This window comes from Gymnoscopelus braueri (genome assembly GCF_963280865.1).
Source record: "Gymnoscopelus braueri genome assembly, chromosome: 7".
Classification (NCBI taxonomy): Eukaryota; Metazoa; Chordata; class Actinopteri; order Myctophiformes; family Myctophidae; genus Gymnoscopelus; species Gymnoscopelus braueri.
Genome location: NC_137608.1, coordinates 38,756,419 through 38,768,287, shown reverse-complemented (window position 1 = coordinate 38,768,287; position 11,869 = coordinate 38,756,419).

Below are 11,869 nucleotides of genomic sequence, written 5' to 3'. Positions count from 1 at the left end.
AGATCCGTCTTGATCACATGACTGTAGAGATACTGCTTACTGATTTGTAGGAGTAATATTTAAAAAATTGTTGCGCCAAAATCGGCCTCCTGGTGATGCAATAACAGGCCGATGTGAAAAATGTGGGGCAGAGATTCTGCTCTGGCATCCAGGGAGTGTATGTGCACAGTTTCATGTCGAATGGGCCAATGGTGCCGGAAATTAGCGGTTTACAGACAGATGGTCGGACAGACAGACAGACGGACGGACGGACAGACATGGCGGAGAAAACAATATATACGAAATATCTAACTTTTCACTAAACAGGTCTCTCTTGTGTTTAAATTGATTTTTATGTTGTTACGAACATATTTCACAATACCAAACATAGTCTATATCTTATATAAGACCTATCAGATTCATCATTCTGTATATCAGAATCTCTGCATCACCTATATCTTCAAATGTTATATTGAATTAGAGGAGAAGCAAAGTTAAACAATGTACAGAAATGGGATCTTAGAAATCCTTCTATAAAAAAGCGTGCTAGATCAAATCACAATAAGGAGAAAATCACATCTGTCGTTTTTGTTGTAAAATCAACATCTTTATTTTTATAGATATGGTCACAGTGTAGAAAAGAAACTCAGACCTCTCGTTTTAAGAGTATGGAGAGTGGAAGTAAGAGCTTATTTTAATCACCACTTCTCTGAATTCGTGTGCTGAATGCCAATGTATCTGAAAGAGCCCACTGGGTGATTTTCATTTCTGAAATGTTTCGTTGGTCCAGAGTCCCGATGCAGCTCCTGAGCTTTGCTATCCTGGTTATTAGTGCTCTTTCCTATTATGTAATCGACGTGGGCATTTCTTAAAGGAGTAGTTCACCCAAAAAAAGTACTTATTTTCTATCAATTACACACCCCATGAAGCCTTGAATTCATGGAGATGTTTTAATTTTTTCGCATTCCTGAGCCAATAATTTGATGACCGGGTCATCGGCCAGTAGGAGACTCAGTAGGAGACTCTTTGACTCTTTGAGTCTCCGGTCATCAAATTATTGGTTTAGGAATGTGATAAATCTCCATGAATTCCAGGCTTCATGGGGTGTGTAATTGTCAGAAAATAAGTTGTTTTTGGGTGAACTGCTCCTTTAAGATGGATAACATTTCTTGTAGAGCAAGTGCCCCTTACTTGAATTGATTTAGCTGTTTTCGGGTGGGTGTGCTCATATGTAAAAATACACTGTGTGCATCAACCTCACCGATAATTCTCTGGTGGGGGATCCAGGAAAGCAATGTTTTTTAACAGGGAAGAGGTCAGATTTCACCAGCATTTGTCTCAAGTTGACTTGGGTAAGTTTTTGAATAAATCTTTCAATAGATCAGAGCTCAAAATATGCCTGTGTTATCTTAATTTAAAAAGAAAATCTTTGTTTTATTTTAGGAGGTTTACCACACACACACACACACACACACACACACACACACACACACACACACACACACACACACACACACACACACACACACACACACACACACACACACACACACACACACACACACACACACACACACGCACACACACTTTTCATATTTTCATATTTCCATACTCTACTTCAAAAGTAAAAACAAAACAAAAACACAAATTGGGTAGTTACAATGTTCTCTTGCCCTGGGAAAACCTCTGTGCCAGTGGAGTGATGATGCTTGACAGATTCTTGGATCATGGACAGAGCTAGACCACTTTGCTTCGATATTGGATATCGGGCAACTTCCAATGCAGATCATCTGACAGCATAGAAGGTGACCTTCAATGATGTGCATGCACACTTTGCTTGGCAGAGCACATTTTTAAATTGCTCAGCATTACGAAGGCCTAATACAGTGGTGTCTTTCAAAATGTGAAATCTAGTTCAGAATTATCTGAACATTTATAATATTTCAAATCTGGTTTTGCAGAGGACCTATGAAGATACATGTTAAATGCTATGACTTACAGTAATTGTTTAGGAAAGGAAATGCATGATATTCCTTTTAATTTATCTATCTCTGCTCATCTTCTCTTCTAATATTAAAATTGGCTTAAGGGAGGACCTGAGAACACCTACGCCAGGCTCCTCTTCATCGACTTCAGCTCGGCATTCAACACCATAATTCCACAACAGTTGGTGGAAAAGCTGCGGTTGCTGAATGTGGACTATGGCACCTGCACCTGTCAACTTCCTGTCTCAGAGGCAACAGAGAGTCAGAGTCGACAGCCAAAAGTCGAGGACCATCACAGTGAGCAGAGGATCGCCCCAGGGATGTGTCCTGAGCCCTTTGCTCGTTTGTTGACCCAGAACTGCACTGCCAAATTTGGCAGTAACCACATACTGAAGTTCGCCGATGACACAATCGTGGTGGGACTCATTAGTAAGAACGATGAGTCTGCTTTCAGGAAGGAGGTGGAACTATTGACATCATGGTGCAGTTCACACAATCTCTCCCTGAACAAAACAAAACAAAATAGATGGTAATCGATTTCAGGAGAGCCAGCAACTGCCATCACACACTGCTGACCATCGGTGGCGCCCCTGTGGAAAGGGTTAATACTATCAAGTTCCTGGGGGTTCATCTGGCAGACGATCTGACCTCCACCACCAATGTAAGTACATAGGGAAATTTACAAACAAATCAGTCAGTTCCAAAGTGAGGACTGTATTTGCTCTCCCCCAGGACTTCAGAACATATATATAGTTTGCTGTGATTTTTATTTGTATATATTTTGCACTGGATTTATATTATTATTATTTATATTATTATTTTGCACTGGTCATTTGCACTAAATTGTTGTGATTTGCCTCTGTTTTTGCTGTGATTTGTTTACATGTGTTGTAGGGCATTAACGAATAGTGATTTATGGTATTCGAATTATTCGACCCAAAAGTATTCGAATAGTCGATTATTCGGTTTGATTATAAAAAATTAAAAAATTAAAGAAATTTTAAAAAGTTTTTTTTTTATTATTTTTTTTTTCAATGGCATTGATGACTCGACTCAAGGAATGCGAGTTGACGTCACACCAGAGCTCACAGCTGCGTGTCTGCTCTAGAAAAGGCACTAAAAAAAAAAAATCTAAAAAAAAACACTAAAAAAACTTTTTTTTTTTTTTTTTTGAATAGTCGAATAGTTGTTTGATAGTCGAATAGTCGGTTTGATATTCGAATATTCGACTATTCTGTGAATGCCCTAATGTGTTGTTAATAAACAGCTTTATTAACAACATCCATTTAGTTCAATTTTTACACTCTGAGTTTACAGACCTGTAAGGGTCCATTTGGTTCTTACCAATAACTGGAGTACTCACTGCACGGTTTGATTCGCATTTGTGACAGTTGGCCAAATTACATTTTTAGGCAAGAACTAGCAATGACCTCCACCTATGTACATTACAAAGGAGTGTCAATGACCGGAGTCTGCTACGCATACCTGTGGATTTGAGAGGGAGTACTTTTGTGTACTGGAAACCGCAAATATTTTGGGTGCATGGGCCATGCGAGGCCAAAAGGTCCGGTGTGGTGTGGTGTGAGTCTAAACTAGCTGTGGAAACCCAGCATGGCCCGAACTCTAGATGTGAGGGCTGCGGCCCGAACCTCTAGTAAGGTAAATATATACACGATCTCTGTAGTAGTCTGTACAGGATTTAAATCCAAAGAAGCCTTGACATTAAAACTAATTTCATATCACAGATGTGCACATTTGATCCAAATCCAATTATTACTATTCTACCTGAGGCTGACAGTGTGCGGACTGCTTCCCCTACATACCTGTGCATTTAGGCTATAAAAAGATTTCTGGTTGACATAGTCTGCCTGCAGGTCCAGATTGGGCCTGGATACATGCATGGGTACTGTACACCCTATTGTCCTTATGACATTGGGGAAGCCTGAAGGAGAGGCTAATACACTGCCACATACCTGCAAATCAGTGCAAGTCAGTGTGCTCCTTAAAACTGTACCCACAGTTTTAAGGGACAATGTTGTACTGCATTTTGCCAGAACTTCACCGATTACACAACTACAGTATGCATAAAGCAGTATTTTTGTATTAGCTTATCAACATAATATGCACATTATTTATTTTGGCATAGATCCACGCGGTCTTGGCTAACAGAACGGAGGCAGAAGAAAGACTGTCCAGGAACAAGACGTCTGTTCCCTGGGAGATCTGTGAAATATCCTCTCTAATGTTAACTTTCTTTTCATTCATATATAGTTTTAAATAATATATATTTTTGTATAAATACAGTCGTGTTAAAAGTTATTACATATTATATAGTTAAATGTACAATAGCACAAGACATTTCTTCCATCATTTTAGTTGCTCTTCTTCACAGTGTATTTGATATGTTGCCTCCTCTAACAACAAACTAGCCAATCCCCAGTGTGGCCATATACCTTTGGACTAGGGATGTACACAGTAGACTAATTATTAGTAAAGCAGCGTTTGCCATGCAATGCTTAAACAGAGATAACTCCTGACTACAGTTAAGGTGCTGTAAGTTATATTTTATGATAAAGAGAAAATACATTTTCAGGTGGGTCACCGATGTGATCCATACTATACGTTTGTTCATGTTTGAAGGGCCATAAAAAACTGCTCAGGTGTACCTTTAACGTGATTAATCAAGTCCAGAATACATACAGTAGGCTACTGTACGTACTCCTTGTCCCCAGGTATAAGAGCAACTTGGTTAGCGCTTTGTACCCTATAGCCTCATGCTCCACCAAGCCCCCCTACTGTCCTTTGATTAATGACTCCTGCTCGACTCTGGCACATTTTGCACATGGACTACTGGGATGTACGGACCACAATGGAAACAAGCCCTCAGAGGTTTTTGTGTTATCCTTTTGAAAAGTGTTTCTGGTCTATCCCTAGCTTGGTTCCAGACGAATCTGCCTTTGCAAAATTGCATTGCACTGTGTGATATTGTCTAGCCACGCGAGGCTAGTCTACCTCCAGAGCTGACCCTGGCTCTTTATATACAGGACTATAAACACACCTGAGCCTAATCAAAGCAGCTGTTCTAAATCCCTTAAAGCAACAATTAAGCACAGTTGCATCATGCACAGTTCTAATACTATCAAAATAGTTAACCAAACACTGTCAAACCATAAACCTTATTATTTCAAAACTCTCTCAACACCCGCTTCCACACTGTGGGTTTGTACTTGCTGTACTGTTTGTTTGTTTGTAAGTAATGTACTCTACACTACTGAACCATAACAGATGCCTATTAAGGATAACTGCTGTAAATGTCTAATCATTATATTAATTATATTCACTGTTAGACCGTACTTATTATCCATTTACCCAAATGATATATAACTTATGCTTATATACTGTGATGACCCCATCCATTCTGTGTTTGTCTTCTCTTTTTCTCTTCCTGTGTGGGAGGCTGCTGGCCTGCCAGAGGTGTGTTTGGGGGATGGGGCGCACCGTATGGGCGCACGTGCCTGCAGTCATTTTATGGTGCCTATTTAAGCAGGTTGAGTCAGTCTTTCTCCTACCAGGCAACAGCTAGGATATGTTTGTTTGTTTGGTTCATTTGTACACCTCCACATTAGATTTGTACACATTGCACTCATACTGACACTACTGACTTCTACTGACAATGAAAGACATTGTATATAATTATAATAATTATGTATAATTGGTTATTAGTTAAATACATTTGTTTTTGTGTGTGTAGACTCCCATTTTTGTTGTGAATCACAGCCAGTTCAGGACAACTTATTAATATTATGTTAGCCTCGATCTCCAGGCTTTTATTGTTTAGTAGTCAAGCCAAGTACAGATGGCTAGCTAGGTCTAGTTATTAGATTTTCATTCAATCTTTCTTTTTAATCTTTTTGTGTCTATGATAAAATTGCATAAGGTTTACACAGTTAATAGATCACCTTTTTGTTTTATAATTGTACAGAGAGGAGTAAGTTAGATCTTTATATGTGATAGGCCAATTAAATAGATTGTGTGCTTGATAGTTTGGGGAGTGTGTGACTGAGTGTGTGACTACTACTGTAGATTAAGACCTGATGCGCCGAATTGTTTGTCCATCACTCACTGGGGTGACTGGGATCTTTGATGATCCTCTGGGCTTTCACCCAGCTAATTATAGGAGTTGTGATCCTACATGGCTGGCAGCTCTGTCCTGGTGGTATGCTGTTCTCTTTTGACCATCCTCTGTAGGGGACCTTAAATTTGAGTGTGGAACATCTTCCGTACCAGGCAGTGATGTGGTCAGTCAGTATACTCTCAGTGTGCACTTGCTTTTTATTTATCAACACTGTAAAGCACTTATTTTTTTATATTTTCAGGTCAATAACAAAAAGCATACAAAAACAGTGTATGTTACCCCCCCCCCCCTTCCCGCTCCGAAAGAGCCACAACCCTGGTATCTTATTGTACCATTAACACAAAGGACAATACAAACAAATAAGACACAATTGCAATGAAAAATGAAAACAAGTCAAAAAAAAAATTGTAATCACAGTAGAATATATACTGTAAAGCACTTTGAGCTACATTCTATGAAAGTTTATTATGAAACATCTACAAATTGACCTTGGTGGGCTGAGATGATTGGAATCCATACATTATTATCGTTGTGTTCATGCACATAAAATGGCCGGTGAACTGTAGACGAGAAAATTGAGAAAATGCACAAGAAAAACACCTACTGACATTTCCCCTGAAATAAATAATTAAAGCTGTTGGAGTTTCCCATGGTGTTCTTCACATTGCCTTGCTAGTACCTGGGAAATTGAACTGTCAGATAGACAAAATACAGACAATGTCCTGTGGGCTGAATTCAGATAACAGCATGGCGCTTCAGTTACAGACAAAGGCCAAGTGTCAAGAGCATTCTGAGTCCTGCTTTCACTGCATTCAGCAATTACATGGCCATGGATTGTGAATAAACCCTGGACCAGTAGTGTTTTGGGAATTAAATAATTGTATGCTTTTGTAAAAAAAAAAAAAGTGCTCTCAGCATCAGAAATAAGCACTTGATGTCTTTTAAGAACAGTGCAATGTAAGTCTCAAGTGATCATTGCTAAGCTCACTGACCTTCACTGCCAAACGCATACTGTAGATGTTTTTGCTCTTGGCTGGAATATTTTATCTTTGTATTTCATTATTCTTGTCTTCATTTTAGAGTTTTATATAAATCATTGCACATTACCTGTCTTCTTATTACATTTGGTACATTTTAATTTACCATTATGAATAATTCATTGACAGAGACTTTAAGGACATTATCTCGCCAATTGGTTTCTGGGTCTGACTGGATTTCATATTTGTTATTCTTTTGGTTCTCATCATTGACAAAGTAAAGGGAAAATGAATGTACAATGAAAAATAGACAGTCAATCAATCTCCTTCAGCACCAAATCCTACATTACCTTTAACAGTAGGCCTATATGAAACGGGTCGCCCCTTTCCCTTCCAATAACTGGTTATATAGATGAATATTTATGAATACTGCATCCTCCACGTCACCTTATTGACAGAGTTTACATCCATACCCTTTGTTTTATTACTACTGCTTGTTCTCTTAGTCATCGATGATGACTCATACTGTAGGGTGCTATCTGGATCTCATTAGCTAAGGACAGGTTGCATCTTAGGTGTATAATCTGTTATAAGGCAAATGCTTCCACCTTATGTTTACTTTTGGATCTCAAATATTTTTACTACACGTACATCAGAATCAGAGTTTATTGGCCAAGTAACTTCACACACAGTGCTGTACAAGGACATTTACTTGGTGCATTGCTCAGGAAGAAATTATATATAGCAGATAAGGGAATAAATAACGGTATAAAAAAGTTAACATATTAAGTAAAAAACGTATATAAGGAATATAAGGATCAAATGGCACAGTATCTATCCAGCGGGCATTACCAGGCTCAGGATTACTGTTATGCACTGTTATCCACATGAACTCAATTTAGTACAGGTCTACCGAATTACAAAGTAATTTGCACTTACTTGCACATTGTCCTCACATCATTATTATTAACGTCCATAATGATGTCTAGTTCCACCTAACTAGATTCTTTGCCATTTTGCAATTTCTTCAAAACACTCTTTTTGTTACTACTTCAACAGATTTGGAGTCATGTGATAAACATGTGTCATATCCATTTTTGATACACCATGATGGCTATAATTCGTTTCATTTGTAGGAGGGGACACATTTTTATACATCGTCCGTTCCCCAAATTTGAATCACACACTGAGGGACAATTTTACGTGGACCCATTGGGGGTGCCACAAATGTGACAAATATCACATATATATTTTTTACCAATTCTTTCCAAATTAGGTGCCAATGTCAAACAGTGTTTTGATATTCATGTTGTTTGCCTGAAATTGTCATCAAAAATGTGTGGGATGTGCCTAGTCCTTACAAAAAACGCCATATCCAATCAACCCCAATCGCATGTTGAGGGGCCTCTACTGAGCACACCTCCAAATGCACTTTCACTTCTGCCACAAATGTGAAAAGTTTAACCGTATGTATTGAAACGCAGCCTTTTTTCCTCTCAGCATCCTTGGGTGCTAGAAGCTGCACCCCCAAAATGACTAGTCAGCCCATGGAGACTTGAATTCATGGATCTTTTTTGTTTTTGTCGCAATCTGTTTATAAGGCCTTGTGTGGTAAGCTTCCTTTGTACCTATCTTTGCTTTTAGAACCAAAGGTTACTGGACATTCAACACGTTCACAAACACACATTAGATATACCAGTCCACGTAAGAGCAGTGAACAAGGAAAGACTGCTTTCATTTATTATGCTCCACACAAATGGAACAAACTTCAGGACTTTCTGAAACTGGAGCGATTGGTCTCAATAGAGACATTTAGGGTGCTTCTTGAGGACACACTACATAGTAACTGCAACTGTTTCATGTAACACTTTTTTTCATTATGTATGTGTTTTATATGCTGTTATCAGGGCGTCCTTGAAAAAGAGAGCTTAATTGCTCTCAATGGGCTTCCCTGAATAAATAAAGGGAAAAAATAATAATAACTGAACTGAACTGAGCTGAACTGAACTGAACTGAACTGAACTGAACTGAAATGAACTGAACTGAACTGAACTGAACTGAACTGAACTGAACTGAACTGAACTGAACTGAACTGAACTGAACTGAACTGAACTGAACTGAACTGAATAAAAAGGTTCATAAAGGTCAGTGTGCATGGATGAAATGATAATAAAAATCATGTTAGTGAAAGATGAATATAAGCTCTAAGTAATCATGTTGTTTTTGCTACCTTGTAAAAGCAGTCTGTGTAGAGGCATAACAGCTCCTGTCCATCTCCATATGTTTATTCTTCGAAATGGCGCTTGTTTCAGTGCAACTCCCCTATTTAAATGAAGGATTGATGTAAATATAATCTCAAAATGGAAATAAAAAGGAAATAGAATCTATCATATTATGTAGAGTGTGTTGTCATATTGGATAATCTACAACAGGAGAATAATGCCTCAACAGAGGAGAAAATGTACAAAATGAGAACAGTTCCGGGTGTTGAGTGCGTATAATGTGGTAAGCAGTCAGCAGTAGCAAGTTGTCACTTGATGACCCTGGGGCATGACTGAACAGTAAGAGAGAAACAGTCGGTACCATAATTAGAGAGCTGTGTTCTGAGTGGGGTTCTAGCAGCAGGGATAATTAGGTCCGTCTTCATTACAGCAATTCAGTGCTGTATATGACTGGGACCCGACAACGGGCCCCAGCCATTATACCATTTGAACATTATGCAATCTCCCTCTGGCTGAGCTTTCACTTTTAACCAGAAAGAATAAAATGAGACATGTAGGCTACTTTAGCTGGTGCACAAGTGCTACGTTGTACAGGGCTCTTGTAAATGTGAAATAATCTACACAGGAAATATGTATATGGGGGGAAATTCCTCGCGTTGGTATATGTTTCTGTCTGTGGGGTGGTGTGCACTTGTGAAGATACAATCAACAATATTCTGTGGCTGGTGGAAGATACAGTTCTTGACAGGGCAGCTTGATAGTATTCGAGTAAAATGGTAGGACTGGATTCACCAACCCGTACTGTTGCCATACAGCAAAGAGGTGCTAAGTTAGAAACAAACTGGACCTTTCTCTGTGGCATTTGCATGTTCTCTTCATGTTCATGTCATGTGGGTCTCCAACTGACACTGCCCATGAAGTCACTGGCCACAGTGATGAGTGTTTAATTAACTCTGAGAGGGTACAAATGTAACCAAATGGACTTGTAAGGTTGCATTTGGTTACATTTGTACCCTTTCAGTGTTAAATGAACACTCCGGATTTCACAGTGTAGTAGTTAGTTAGGACAGGTCAAATGCAAAAAGTAAAAATTATCTCAAGGGCTATGACTTATAACTTCTAATACAGATCCTTACAAGGACAACAGGATGCCAAGTACAATCCATATAGTCAATCAATAATACAAAGTACAAAGGACAGTAGGCTACACTACTAGTAGTATAGTGAACCTGGGTTAGCAGCCTATGGGTGCGTTGGAAGCAATGACAAGCGTCAATCACTGACTGATGGCACTCACCTGATTGTGACCAAGAGACTGAGAGCTGATCATTCGCGGCTGGACATGATTGTTTGGGAGAAGGCAGGGACACTACTAAACTGTGAGTTGAGTAGGGCTAGGGCTTAAGTGACATTCGTGTCTGGAGAGTGGAGCTCAGTCAACGTTAAAGAGCGAAGCCCAGCTGAGCTATCAGTCTTGCACTCACTGCTGGGGCTGCCGGCGGTGAAGATAGACAGGGGCTAGGGGTCTGAAACAAATTAAGGCTATCAATTTTATGTGACATTTGAAGTTCTGCCTCTATTATTAACGTTCCCAGTAGAAATATTCTGTGGGCGGGCTCTTCACATTTCTCATACCTGAGACGAGGTTTATTACAGCATACATCAGTCATATGTGTCCAGTGTTGGGCAATATTACTTAGGAAAGTAATATTATTATGTTACTTATTAATGTATGTATTATGCTACACAAAGTCTACAATGGCTCTTAGACAAACTTAAAATAATGACAATAGCCTTAGCAAGGGCTGTATTGGTGATTTTACTTCTGGCAGAATGCTATTTTAATGACGTCACGCGTGCGGATCTCTGACGTCACGCTCATGTCATGACGACCAAACTCTAGATGCCCGAACCTCTAGTCACTAGAGGTTCTAGAGTCTAGTGCTTAAAAGAACAGATCTACAAGCTAACATCCTGTACCATACAGTAATATATTACTAGCGCGTTACTGCCCAACACATAATGTGTCATACAGCATAGAGCATAGATGCGGAAACAGCCTACGCATAGGCTACTACGTATTCCAGTTCTTCTTGGTCTTGACCTCTGCCACTGAAAGAATGAAATGAAGCTAGTGATTTGCTATGGTGAGTGGGCAGAGAACTGGGGTGCTGGACACTTAAGTGATTAATCCTTGGTTCACAGTGCTGAAAATAACTCTTTCACTTTATCTAATACAGGTCAATCAGTTCAAGTCTTTTTCATTGTTGTAAACAAATGTTGGTCAGAGTCTGTACGCACGCATACGAAACAAACCTAAAAAATGATGCAGAAAGGCACTCGAGTGGCGTAACTAAAGTAGTGGCCTTGAAACCGGGCAGGGAGGGAGGGTGATATAAACCTACAGAATGATGCAGGCAAAACGTAACCACATGTCTGTATTTGCTCACATGATGCAAAATATTTCATAACAGTTTTTTCTGGAGTTGTAGCAGGAGAAGGAGAAGGAGAAGGAGAAGGAGAAGGAGAAGGAGAAGGAGAAGGAGAAGGAGAAGGAGGAGGAGAAATCCA